The sequence below is a fragment of the Pteropus alecto genome, unplaced genomic scaffold, assembly GCF_000325575.1.
Source record: "Pteropus alecto unplaced genomic scaffold, ASM32557v1 scaffold157, whole genome shotgun sequence".
NCBI classification, from domain to species: domain Eukaryota; kingdom Metazoa; phylum Chordata; class Mammalia; order Chiroptera; family Pteropodidae; genus Pteropus; species Pteropus alecto.
Genome location: NW_006440626.1, coordinates 3,569,470 through 3,583,967, shown reverse-complemented (window position 1 = coordinate 3,583,967; position 14,498 = coordinate 3,569,470). Strand labels below are relative to the sequence as shown.

The window sequence follows — 14,498 nt, the reverse complement described above, 5'->3', positions numbered from 1 at the left end:
CCAGAGCAGAGAGGGTCTGTGGAGGGTTCATGGTAGCTGAAAGGCTCCAGCATTCATTCCTGGGGGGATCCATCCAGAACTAGCTTGGGATTGATTATTCCCCTTTGTAGAGACAGGAATGATACCCATTCTCACTACTCTAGCTTTTAGGGGTCATGCTTTTTTTTTCTGGGAGTGGGTAAGGAGGAAAGGCACCAATCCTGTTTAATTCTTCCCCTGAGTAGGGTGTGGTAGGGAAGCTTTCTAAGCCCTCTCTGGCACAGTGTCTCCCTAATCCACCCGCTTAGCTCCATGTTCATTGCTGCTTACTTAGTTGTTTATTCTCTCTCCCAGACCGATGCTCACCAGTCTCTTTGGCTGGCATAATTGCTCCCACTCTGAACCATCATTCTAAAACCCAGTTCTAATTATGTCACTTCCTTTCTTTCCATCAGGATTGGCAAACTTCAGCCTGGGGGCCAAACCTAGCCTGCTGCCTGTTTTTGTCTAGCCCACGAGCTAAGAATGGTTTTTGTATTTTTAAATGATTGGAAAAAATTCAAAAGAAGAACAGTATTTCATGACATATAAAAATGATATGAAATTTGAATTTCATGTCCACGATACGGTTTTAATAGAACAGAGCCACACTCATTTGTTCATATATTATCTATGGCTTCTTTTGTGTTATACCAGCAGAGCTGAGAAGTTGTACCATGTCTGCTATGTGGCCTGTTACATATAAAGTTTGCTGACCTCTTCTTTAGGTCACATATGTAGCTCCGTGGCCTCCAAAATAAAATCCAAACAGCAAACTCTTTACTATGACCTCAAAAGTCCTTTATGTTCTGTCTCCCAGCTCAACTTCAGGGATGTTTAACTGCTATGCGAGCCCTTCCATTCTTTAAAACGCCCTTGCTCCCCTTCTTTGTTTGGCCAATTTATACATATCCTTTCAGGCTCTGCCCTGGTGTCAACTCTTCCAGGGAGCCCTCTCTGACCGCCCCCAGGCTGGATTAAACGTCTCTCCAAGAATTCCCACAGAGCCCTCTCACCTGCCACGGGGCAGATCTACAGGAAGTCGGATGCTGTGGAGAAGACAAACTAGCTAATGACGCAGAGCGTCGGTTAGACTGGACAATACGGAGGTTGGTGGTGACCTGTAAGAAAAGTTTCAATGGTATGAGAAGCAGAAGCCAGGTTTCTGTGAGGAGCACGTGGGTATGTGGAAACTGAGGCAGGCGGTGTAGACTACGCTTTCAAAAAGTGCTTTGTCTTAGGAGAGGGAGAGGCTCGTTGCTAGACAAGGACACGCGAGGGGGAGAGAGGGAGGCAGACACGTGAGGATTCTTGTTTGCTCTTGGCAAGGACCCAGTAGAGAGATCACAGAAGGATCGGAGAGCGTCTAGGAGCCAAAGGTGGAATGTGGGACACGAGATCCAGCACAGCAGGATGGACTGGCCTCGCATGGCGACTCAGTCCGTTCGGGCTGCTAGAACGAGGTGCCGGAGCCGGGGCGTCTTATAAACGACAAGTATTTATTTCTCACAGTTCTAGAGGCTGGAAGTTCAAGGGTAGATTTGGGTCGCAGACCACCTCACATAGGGGAAGAGCAAGGGGTTCCTCTGGAACCTCTTTAACAAAGGGCACTAATCCCAACATGTCCTAATCGCCTCCCAACGGCCCCCCTCCTAATCATCCCATGGGCATTAGGATTTACCATGTGAATTTGGGGGTCCAAATGTTCAGATCATAGTAAATGAGAAAAGGACACGTCTTCCCTTCGGGAGGTGACAAGTGGGTACAATCAATAAGACGGGCGCCTGGATGGCAGGCTGAGCGGGGAGCTCCAGCGAGAAGGCTGCCGGCTTCTCAAGTAATAGGTGAAGTCAGAGGTTTGCGGAGAGAGGAGAAGGTTTCCAACAGCCACTGTGGAGGAAGGCAGGGTAGATGGACTGTGGCACTGGCGGGTCCAGTTACAGTCGACGTCCATGAATTAATGGTACCAGGCTGTGTGGCGACGTGATTTTCTCAGGTGTACCGAGAAGAGGAAGGACAATCGGGCTGACCCGAGTTGGGGTTTTTAGGCAGGTGCAACAGAGAGACATGTCAAGAGAAGTCAGGATATCGTCGAGAAAGCAGCCAAGGTGAGGAATCGAGGCATCCATGCGGGAGGGGGAAGGAAGTGAAGAAAGAGTGGAATCAAAGCCCAGTTGGAGCTACACACACAGGAAGTCCAAGCCACCAACAGCTGGGAAGTGGAGGCCGCAGTGAGAGAAGTAACTCGGGAGCGAGACGATAAGGCCCAATACTGGCCCTGCGAATGGCGGCTGAGATGGAGGGAAGGTGAAAGGATTCAAAGAGAAGGAAGGCAAAGCTGAGCGGACACGTTGTCTTTTGTATGGGCCACATGCTTGGAGGAGAGGAAGATAGTTAAGTCTGGGTCTAACAAGGCCAGTGAATGAGTGGAGTTGAAAGGCAAGAACTTCAGAGGAGACAGACATTATCCTTTACTGTCAAGAGACAGTAAAGGATAATGGTCTGGAAGAAGCCTTGGGGCGGTTGCAAGAGAGAAAGGAATGAGGAAAAAGGAACAGCCAGATAGAAGGGAGCGGGGCCGAGAAAGGCGATCTCGGAGCAGAGAAGGGATTTCTGTTCAAACAGAGGCTCCAAACTGGTGGGCGGCCGGCAGCCAAACCCTAGTTTGCTTTGCTTGCTCAAAAATTAAGCCCACATGGTCTATGGCCATGCCACCCCGAACATGCCTGATCTCATCTGATCTCGGAAGCTAAGCAGGGTCGGGCCTGGTTAGTACTTGGATGGGAGACCACCTAGGAAGACCAGGTGCTGTAAAATATGTCAATATGAAAAACTTGAGGTGTTTTTTCACAAAGATCCAGACTGCTGACCTCTTGCAATTTTTTTATGTCGGAGATAGAATTTCCATACCATAAAATCTGCCATTTTTACGTGTACAGTTCGGTGGTTTTTAGTATATTTGTAAAGTTCTGCGACCATCATTATTATCTAATTCTAGAACGTTTTCGTTATCCCAAAGAGAAAGCCTGTACCTGTTAGCAATTACTCCCCGTTTCCCCTTTTCCCTCAGCCTCTAGCCACCATTAATCTAGTTCCTGTCTCCATGGACTTGCCTTTTCTGGACCTTTCGCCTGAAAGGGATTCTACAATAAATGGCCTTCTGTGACTGGCTTCCTTCACTTCGCGCTACGTTTCTGAAGTTCATGTAAGTAGCAGCAGATATCGGTACCTCCTTCCTTTTTATGGCTGAATAATATTCCACTGTGTGGCTATCCCTCGGGTTGTGCAAACAGCCATCCGTGGATGGACTTTCAGGTTGTTTCCACTTTTGGGGCATCATGAACATTGCTACCGTGAACACTCACGTGCAAGTTTCTGTGCGAACCATTTTCAGTTCTCCCAAGTAGATACCTAAGAAAGGAATCGCTGGGTCATAGACCAACTCTATGTTCAGCCTCCGAGGCACCACCAGACCGTTTGCAAGGCCCTGTGTATCAGGGCTTCTTGCTTCTCTTGAAACTTCTGAAGGTCTGGCCATGTTCTTTCCACCTCCCCCCATGGAGCTGGGTCAGGGCACAGGGACTCTCCAGCTTGCCGAGTTGTCCCCATGCACAGAGTGGGCACAGGCATTGACCCCTTACCCCTAGCCCTTTACACTGCACGCATTTTCCTTACCTGCCTGGTCCCAGAGAAAACCCGAGACTGGGCCAGTAAAGAGTGAGGATGTAAGTGATTTTGTTGACTAAGAACTAGCTTTCCAAAGGGCCTAGTAAAAAAGTTGAGGAAGGTGGAGAGCAGGGGATTGTTAAGACAAGAGAGGAATTACAGAGCAGTGTGGAGAAAAGAAAAAGCCAGAGGGGCTGGAATAGGGCATGGAGGGAGGATAACAGGTATGGCTGGACGAGCATCCTTGCCTGGGCTTCCCAGGGCCAAGGCCAGGCAGCTCCCACAGTGGTTCTGGTGGACATGGAAGAGCTGGGCCTCCAAGCCCTGTAGCTCAGTGATTTAGCAACTCAAGGAAATTTGTCTCTATCTAGATCAGCTCTGTTCAATAAAAATAGATTAAGAGCCATATATGTTATCGAATTATTTTTATCTTTACCAATCATTAAATAGTATCTCACTGTGAGTTTAATTTCAATGAGGTCAAGCATCTTTTAATACATTTAAGAGCCAAGTTAATTTCCTTTTCCGCGAACTCCGTTCATATCCTGGGACTGTTTTTCTACAGGATTTTGGTCTTTTGCACTTTGATTTAGAAAAGTTGTTTTTATGCTGTGGTTATTTGTCTCTCATGTGTGTTGCGTATATCATTGTTCAGTTTGTTTTCTTTTGATTTTGTTATTTTTTTTTTCCCATGGAAAATTTTAAAAATTCTATTGTGGTCAAAGTTGATGAGTTCTGAGTCATGCGTAAGTAAATCCATCTCACTGCAAAATTATAAATTTTTTTAATGTTGTCACATTTTAGATTTATATCTGTGAGCTGTTTGAAGCTTATTTTAGTGTAATGAAGGAAAGATACAAATGCATGTGTTTCCAGATGGCTACTCAATATTCCCAAAATGATTTATTGCATGATCTATGATTTCCTGTGTGTATTTGGATCTGTTTCTGAATATTCTATCCTATCCTATCCTATCTTACCGTATCCTATTCTGTTCTATTGATCTGTCCATTCATGTTCTCAAGCGAAAAGTATTTTAAATTACCATAGTTTTACAATATGTTTTAATGCCTGGTTGGACTAGCCCTCCTCCTCATTCTTCTTTTTAAGAATTTTCTTAGTTCTCAAAAAGTAGTTTTTCTGTTTCTTCTGGAGAGCCTATGTTAAAATTGTAAATTAAAAGAATCAACATCTTTCTGATATCGATTTCCCTTCTTTGGCACACAAAGCTAGCATACTGTATAATCTACTCCATTTCTTGCTTTTTTTTCACTAACCAATATGTCCTGGAGAACTTTTCATCTCACTTAGTAGTTTCCTTATTCTTTTGTATAGCTGCATAGTATTCCATTGGTAGCGTCCTTGTCTCTTTAACTGGTCCCCCATAGATGAATATTTATTTTTTGAGTCCTCTGCTGCTACAGACATGACTTATTTTGTGTGCACACATCGGGCTCAATCCCACCCCAGGGACTTTGTGTTCCCTCCTCCTACCCTCATATGTACATGGCTCATCCCTTACCTCCTTCCTTCTCCAGGAGGCCCCTCCCGACCACCCGGCTTTCCCAATCTCCCTATCGCGCTCAATTTTTTTTTTTCTGATGGCAATTATCATTTCCTAACACATTTTATTATTTACTTTTAAATTACGTTTATTATCAGTTTCCTACTACCAGATTGTAAGAGTTTTTTTTGTTTGCCTTTGTTTTGTCTTGTTTTTGTCCAGTTTGTTTACTCATTTCTATTCTTGGAACCCAGAAAGGTATTTGACACTGAATGAGAAAGCATTCAGTCATAAGTGTTGAATGAATAAATATACAAGTATATTGGTAAGATAAATCTCCATAACTGGGATTTCTGGGTCATAACATAAATCTTTCATTATTTTTTCAAATGAATCTTTTTTATGGATAGGAAGGCCATTGATTTTTTGTATATTAAATTTGTAATTTAGACACCTTACCTAATTCTCTTTACGCTATAGTTTTTTTAGTTGAATTTCTTAGGTTTTCTCAGATATCACTGTATCATATCATCTGTGAATAATGATTATATTTCTTCTTTTTCATCCTTATGCCTCTTTTTTTGTTGTTTAATTATATTGGTAAGTGCCTTGGAACAATTTTAAATAAAAAGTGATGGTAGAAATATCTTTTTGTCCTGAGTTTGAGAATGCTTTCAATCTAGTATTTTGTCCTTACCAATTGGCTTTTTGGCTTGAGGTATATCTATGTGTGTGTGTGTGCATGCATGTGTGTGTAACTGTATTTCAAGGACGTATCCTTCCCTTCCTATTGTTAAAAATTTTATTTTTAAGTCAGGCATAGATTTTTGAATTTTAACAAATATCTTTCCAGCATTATGTAATAATCATACAATTTTTCTCCAGTGTTTTATCAATACAATGAATAATATTAATGATATTCCTAATATTGAACCATCCTGTATTCCCGGTATGAACCTACTTAATATCTACATTTTTTAATGTGCTGCTGGATTTTATTTGCTAATATTTGGTTTACAGTTTTTGCTGTTATGCTCATCAATGAGACTAGTCTGTAGGGTTCTCGTGCTATCTTTGACAGATCTGGGTATTTAAATATAATGCTCATAAAAGGAATTTCGAAGAGTTGGCCTAGCATGGTGGTTAAGAGGGTGAATTCTGGAACTAAACTCACTAGGTTCAAATTTGGATCTCCCATTTACTGGTTGTATACCCCTGGACTGGTTATTGAACTGCTTTGGCCTGAGTTTTTAAATCTCTAAAATGGGGACAAAATTTTATCTTCTTCACAGGATTATTGTGACAATAAAATAAATGCTACACTTAAAACTGCATCTGCCACGCAGGGGCTCAGTAACTGTAGGGCATTATTATTATTCCCAGGATCCTGACCCATTCGAATTGCACTGTTATTCAGCACTCCTTAAAATTTCGGTTGAATTCACCTGATGACCCTTTTGGACCTGATGGTTTTTTAAATTCTTCCTCTGTGGGTAGGAGAATAGCTTTTTGATATCATTTTCATTTTCTTACGTGATATTCGGTCTGGTTCAAATTTAATTGTCTTCAAGGATCTATTTTGGTAATTTATGGTTTCCTAGAAAACCATCTATTTAGTTCAGGCTTTCTCATTTATTTGCTTAATAATCACAATTCTTTTAAGGTTTTTTATGGCTGTGGCTATTTCCCCACTCTCATTTCTTAGTTTGGAATGGCCTTAAGAAGCTATTTTTCAATATTTCAAAAAGTCCAAACCCTATGACTTTGCAAAACTGTCAAGTTTCCTGCTCTGAGCTAAAATGCTATCAGCCAGTGAGGTAATAGGGGTTACTGCCTGCCTGTCTGGAGCCCTGCTGGAAAAGTGGGGCCACAATTGAGTTACCATCTAAAAGCAATTGTCCTCAGTAGATAGCATTTTTTAAACCATGGATCCGTGGTAAGGTGAAGATGGTGGAGATCCTTGGTTCATAATCACAGGCAATACTGAGAAAGGTATGTTAGGAAGTCTCTCTCTAGCTCTTTGCTGCTTTTTGTTAACCGTCGTCAGCTTGGCCGGAAAAGCCTTAACTAGTTTAGCCAGACAGCGGCACACTGGTTTTGTCCTAGAGTGCCTGCAGCTGTTGTTTCTAAGTTAACGCCGGCAGCTCTGTGAGAGCCACAGGGCATCTATTAACTTTGAACCAGGCGAATCTGGATGGAGATGTGAGAGAGTGGACAGAGCGTGGTGTGACCCGTCCATTCTTTCTCTCGGTGTGGGGGATACGTATGTGAACAAGGCAGATAAAGGCTTAGCAAAAAGAGTCAGGTGGACCTACATGCAACTGCCAGCCCTCCCTCTTAATGGCTGTGTGATGTCAGCAGGTCACTAAGGCTCTCTGAATCTCCTCTGCACAATGGAGCTATTAACACCTGAGATAATGTCTGTAAGGATCCTGGACAAAGATGGAGTAGGAGCTATGTAAACATTGGTTCCCGCCCTTCTAGTCCCACTTCAGGCTGTGCGAGTTGGGAGAAGGTATTTATCTTCTTGGAGCTTCCACTTCCTCAGAGACAATCTCTAGAGTCCCTTCTAGCTCTGGAGGTCTTGGACCCTGTAGGGTTAACTATGGAAGCTCCGAGAAGCCAGGTTGGCAGCTCCAGCTCCTTCCTTACCCAACCAGAACAAACCCGGAAGTGCCAGAGCAGACTACATTCCCTCTGAGCGGGAGCAGCCCCAGCCACAGGTTTTCCGGAAGGGCTGATTTCACGTGTGAATCCCATGCTTGTCAGACCAGATTTCCTGGTTTGGGAAATCCAGTCGCCCTACACTGACCTTGCAGGGGACACATCCCTTTGCTTCTTTGATCTGCTCTTCTCACTGGGCGTGAGTCCTTCGCAGTTCACACAGACAGCTGGGCCTCACTCAGAACAGCAGTGGGCATCGCTGCTCAGAGCAGGGGGCCGCGGAGCCTGCCATTAATTTCTTCTTTTGTTTTTGTTTGTTTTGATCGTTTTGTTTTGTTTTCTACTCGAGTTATAATTCACATAACAGAAGATTAACTATTTTAAAGTGTATACAGTTCAGTGGCATTTAGTACATTTTCAGTGTCGTGCAAGCATCACCTCTATCTAGTTCCAAAATATTCTCATCACCCCCAAAGGAGACCCTGTACCCATTAAGTAGTCACCCCCGCCCCGCATTTCCTTTTTCCCTCTGCCCCTGGCAACTGCTAATCTGCTCTGTCTCTATAGATTTACCTATTCTGAATATTTTGTATGAATAGCATTATTATGCAGCCTTTTGTGACTGGCTTCTTTCGTTTAGCGTCTTCGAGGTTCATCCACCTTGTAGCCTGTATTTGTTTTTTATTCTTTTTTGTGGCTGAATAATATGACATCGTAGGGACATGGCACATTTTACTTATCCGTTCATATGAGTTCGCTCCACCTTTTGACGGCCGTGAATCGTGCTGCTCTGAACATTCACGTGCAAGTATTTGTTTGAATGCCCATTTCCAATTCTGACATGTACTCTCTGTAGACTTTCCATTCTGTCAAGCTGGGAGAATCGCGCCTGCCCTGCCTTCCTTACTGGTTGGTGTGAGCGTGAAGCATGAGATCGGAGGGAAAATAGTCATAGTAGTGCTACCGACTCCCAAATCTACATGCGCAGCCTGTTTGATATCTTTGTGTGGATATCTGACTGACGTCAAGATCTGAAACCATCCAAAACTGAACTCCCTGTTTTTAAAAATTAGAGTTGACATTCAATGTTTTTTATATTAGTTTCAAGTGTACCGCATAGTGGTTAGACATTTATATAATTTATGAAGTGATCACACTGATAAGTCTAGTACCCACATGGTACAACTAATATACATAGTTATTATACTATTGATGACTATATTCTCTGTGCTGTAATTTTGGCCATCTGTCTGTCCCAAAATTGAACTCTTGATCTCTTTCTCAAACCTGTTTCACTCGCAGCCTCAACCACCTCGGTTGGAAGCAACTGATTTCTTCTACGTCTTCAGGCCCCAAACCCCACCATCATCCTGGACCCCTCCCTCTCTTTCTCTCACAATGCACACCCAACCCTTCGATGAGACCAAGCTGGCTCTACCTTCAAAACAGATCCAGACACCGACTACTTCTCACCCACCACCGCTGCCACTTAGCACCGGCACCGGGATTTCTGCGCCCGTTCTGGCCTCTCCCCTTATCCCTTATAGTCTGTGCTCAGCCCTGCAGCCGAGGGTATCCTTTAAAATGTAAGTCGGATCGTGTCATTCTTCCACTCAAAACCCTGCAGTACCTCCTTTTCACTTGGCCTAAAAAACCAAGTTCATGTGGCTGGCAATGTCCCGCGCGGTCTGGCCACCTTACCTATGACTTCCTCTTCCCAACTCCAGCCACCCTACGCACGTTTCGCCTGGGGAGCTTGGCACAGGACCATCCCTTCTGTAGGAAAACTCTTCCTCATCCCCAGCCTTTGCTCAAAGGCCACCTTCTCAACAAGGACTACTCTGCCTCCCTATTTAATAGAACAATCCAACCCATCCTCCCCCGCAGGCCCATTCCCAAAGTGCATTTATCACTTTCCAACAGCTATTCCATTTACTCTATTCGTTCCCTATTGTCTCTCCTCTGCCTGAATGTAAATAAACCCCATGAGGGGAGGGGTCTCGGTGCCTTTTGTTCTGTGGTCTGATCAAGTGCCTAGAAAGTGCCTGGCTTGTGGTAGGTGTGTAATGCATATTTGTTGAATTAGTGAACAATACTAATAACAATAGCGACCATTTGTCTACAAAGATCCCGCATAAATCTCACAAATAAGGCAGAATTTTTTTTTTGCCTCTATTTTACAGTTGAGAAACCCGAGGCTCAGGACATCTTAGGCAACTTGCCCCAGGGAGTCACAGTTAGTACATGGCGGAGAGAGGATTTGAACCCAGGTCTGTCTGCTAGAGTTTGAAACACTTGGTCTTCTCTACTTTGTCCTACAGTCACTGCAGCTGTACTTAGCATTGTTCACTCCTTCCTTCCTTCCTTCAGTAAATATTTCCCAAATCTGCTCCTCTCTCTCCCATTAAAATGCCGGGCCCTGTACCGCAGACCGAGGAGCCACACGTAGACGAGTCATGGATCCTGCCGGAAGGAGCTCAGGTCTCATCGCCTGGGTAACAAGGGTCCCTGGGGTCTTTGTAAACTTGAACAAGGGGGCTCTCTCCCCAACAAGTCCTCATTAGCTCCACTAAAGAGTTCTTCTGAAAGGCTGCCTCTCATTTACAGCAGAAACGAAACAGCTCCCACACGGTATAACCCCTGGGCCCCAGGCCGAGGGAGGCCGAAGATGGGCAACCGGCAGCATCCTGCACCTTGCCAGGTAAACGAGCCCCGAGGAGGGAGGCGGTGGGTGTGGGCGCAGGACCAGGGCGAACCAGACCCGAGCAAGCGCAGGCTGAGAGGCGGGAAGATGAGGAGGAAGTGTGGGCGACGGGGAGCGCTGGGTCTGGAGCAATCACGATTGCCAAACCGGGAAGACGCCTGCCCCAGAGAAAGGCCCCCCCTCCACTCCTCCGGCTCCCTTTCCTGCGCACTCCGCCCCTCCTCCCGGCTGCCCTGCTGCGATTGACCCCCTTTACCCTTCCTCCTGCGCCTGCCCAGGAAAGGAGGGGAACAGCTCCACCAGCTGCCTCGGCACTTCATTTTGTAAAAAGTCGCCAAGGAGTTGGTACTCGGGTTTGGGGTTTGATTAAACACACACACACGCACACACTGTTGGTCATGCAATCCGGATGGCTTTCTTTCACGTTTCATTTAGTCAGCACACGTTTATGAAGGCTTCCTCTGTGCCAGACCCTCTGCCAGGCTCTGGGGGCCCCGAGGAGCTCAGGGTCTGCTGGAGAAGCTAGAAAGGCCACAGGAAACCAGCGGTGCAGCCATGGGGGTGCCAGGAGCTTTGGGGCCAGGGAGAAGTCGCTGATGCAGCCAGGAAGGCAGTGACACTGTCCAGAGAAAGCATGAATGACAAAAATGTAACGTTACTCAAATGCCTCCCAAGGCTCTAAAGTAGAGCTCGCTAATATCACTTAAGTGCCTACTACATGCTGGACATTGTCATTCAGAGGTCTGGAGGCTACTGCCTAGAATGAGTCCAGGTCTCCCTTGGAAGGGAGGCATGTGGGACAGAGTGAATATTCTGTCCTTGAAACTATAGTTGCGAGGTAGAAAGTGCGCTCCATTATAAAGAGAAGCCCACGGAGTCACAGAGATGACTTTGCTCTCTCCCCTAGACCACGGCCTGCCTCGGAGGTGGGAAATCTGGCTTAACATTGCATCTGCAGCACTCTGGGCATGAAAGACTTTTAAAAATTAGACATTGGTTGGACACTTATTGGTAGGGTAATACAGAAACAGTTTGCTAAAGGGATATATGTTGTATGATCCAAATTTTACAAAATACACGGAAAAAATAAAATAAAATAAAATAAAAAAACACAGGCACATACACATGTATTTTTTCTAAAGACTGGTACCAGTAGACTACAAAATGTTAATAGTCGTTACCGCTAAGTTATAGATTGCAGATGTTTTTAAAAGACTTTATCATGCAGAATATTGGACATATACCGAAAATAGACAGAATAGGGTAACGAATCTTTGTCAGCCCAATAACCATCAACCCTGGCCTGCCCATACCCCACTCACACCCCCAAGATACATTCTTATTGATGTTCAAATTATCCCATCTTTGGTCTGTAAAAATCTCTTCAACTTGGTGAGTCTTGACAGTTTCTTTGCTTGCTGATGTTTCCTGCTGTTCCACGGTCTCCTTGTGTTCTGGCCTGGACCTGGCATCGGCTACTGTCTAAGGAGCCCTGGTTCCTTTAAGAGAGAAGTGGAATCTGGAGCTCTCAAGCTGGGTGCTCGGGTTATAATAGGCTTCTTCAAAAAAAAATTTTTTTTTTTTACCTTTTATTTTGAAATAATTTTAGATTTACAGAAAAGTTGCAAAAATAGCACCGAGAGTTTTCGTACGTCTTCTTACCCAGCTTTCTCTCAGGCTCATATCCTACATAACCACACACAGTAGAATGATCAAAACCAAGGAAATAACATCGGCCCGGTACTATTTACTAAAACTACAGCGTTTATTCAAACTTCACCAATTTCCCCATTAATGTCCTTTTTTTTTTTTTTCTCTCTTTTCCTGTTCTGGGATCCAGTCCAGGATTCCACACAATTTACTTGTCATGTCTCCTTAGTCCTCTTTAATCTGTAACAGTTCCTCAGTCTTCCCTTATCTTCCATGACCTTGACACACTTGAGGAGTACCGGTCAGGTGTTTTGCAGAATGTCCTTTACTTTGGGTTTGTCTCCTGTTTTCTCATGATTAGATGAATAGAGGTTACGCCTTCTGGGGAAGAAGAACGCAGACGGTCCCCTCTTCTCGGTGCATCGGGGGTGCCTGACACTGAGGTGTCCCATTCCTGGGACATCAAGCTTAACCACTTGGTGAAGACGGTGTCTGCAGGTTTCCCCACTGTCTCATTATTATTTTTCCCTCTGTAGTTAACAAATATCTTGGAGGAGAGAGTTTTAAATAATGCAAATATTCTGTTTCTCCTCAAACTTTTACCCACTAATTTTCACATCCATCGCTGGACCTTACCTGCAATGATTGTAACTGTGGTGTTCCAATGGTGAGTTTCTATCTCCCTCACTCCTGCATTTTTTAATTGGAATCCTTCTGTAAGAAAGAGCTGTCCCTTCCTCCCTGCTCCATTTATTTATTTATTCATTGATATCAGTATGAATTTATGGGTATTCTATTCGGTGGGTTATGATCCGGTACTGCTGCTAGTGTAATAGGCTTTGAAAATATGTTTCTGAAAGAAAGGAAGACAAGCAGGGAAGAAGAAGAATGAAGAGAAGAAGAGATTGGAAGTGGAACTTGTCTGTCTTACTCATTTATATCGAATAAATCTTCATCAGAACACACTATACAAGGCAGGCAAAGTATCCCAGTCCATCCACGTGCTGGCAGGAGTGACTTTTCATAATGCAAATCTGACTTCACTGGGGGCACCCCACAGCCCTGGGAGCCCCTAGAGGACTGGATCAGAGTCTGATAGGCATCTCCGTCCTTAGTACTCAGCTTGGCCAGGGAAGGCTCAGTGCATGTTGGTTCCTTTAAGTCAAATCCCATCCATCCTGAGCCTGCAGCCCTGCAGCTTCCCCATCTCACTTAGTATAAAAGCCAAAGGCCTTACGATGGTCTCAGTGTCTACATACTCCCTCCCTGCCCCTCCTCACTTCAGTCACCTTGGCTCCACGCCTTCCAGGCAGGGCCTTTATACTGGCCTCCATTGCTCTTCCCCTAGTTGTCCCCTTGGTGCCCCCCATCCCTTTTGTCCTTCAAGTCTTAAATGTCACCCTTCTCAGCAAGAGCTTCCCTGAGCACCTTACCCCAAACTGCCACTTCTCCTCCCACACTGCCTACTTCCTTTCCCCCATAGCACTATATGTTTTTTCCTTTTTTTTTTTTTTTTTTCTTTTCATTTTCTGTCTCCTTCCACTGGAATCTAAGCTCCGGGAGAAGCAGAGGTACAATTATGTGATAATTGGAGGGGGACAACTATAGCACAGTTTGAAAACCCAGAGAGGTGGCCTTCTCAGAAGAGAGAACCTCTAGATCCATCCAGAGCTAAAGGTTATTTAGGCGTTAGTGAGGTGAACGGAGGCGTGGAAGGGAGAGAGAACATCTTTTAGGAAACGAGGGGATGGCCCGGACATGAAGCCTCACGTCTGTCCAGTGTCTCCCATGTGTCTGGCCCTGGAGACACTGGGATGGGGGCGGGGCAAAATAAACCAGCCCCTGCTGTCACCAGGGAGATAATGAGCGAGTTAAATGAGTGACTGGCTGCTTCCACATGGAGTCAGTGATAAGAAAGAACAGAGAAGGATGTTCCCAGAGAGGTCACCTGTAAGGTGAGTGGGGGGCAAGGGATGAGGGGACATAGCCTGACGACTCATGGGCCAAAGGAATAGTCCCAGCCCTTGGGTGGGAAAAGGTAGGCAGCAAAGGTCAGATATCAGAGAGGTGGAGAAGGGATGTGGGGCCAGATTTTGCAGGAGAACCTGGAGTTTGGGCTTTATCCCCAGGACGGAGAGCCACTGAAGTGTGTTAAGCCTAGAAATGACATTATGGGACTTGCATTTTGGGGAAGATTCCATCCACTCTTTTCTGAAGAATGGAGAGTCCACCCAGAAATGTCTAGTTCTGTTTCTTTTCGATAGTCTTTTCCCTTCAGCATTGTCTCTCTTT

The 14,498-nt window shown here is 44.9% G+C and overlaps 1 pseudogene; it reads left to right on the top strand.

Annotated features, from left to right (window-relative positions):
* Positions 1–2,716: 2,716 nt before the first annotated feature.
* LOC112484256 lies at positions 2,717–2,835 on the top strand (annotated as a pseudogene).
* Positions 2,836–14,498: the final 11,663 nt, after the last annotated feature.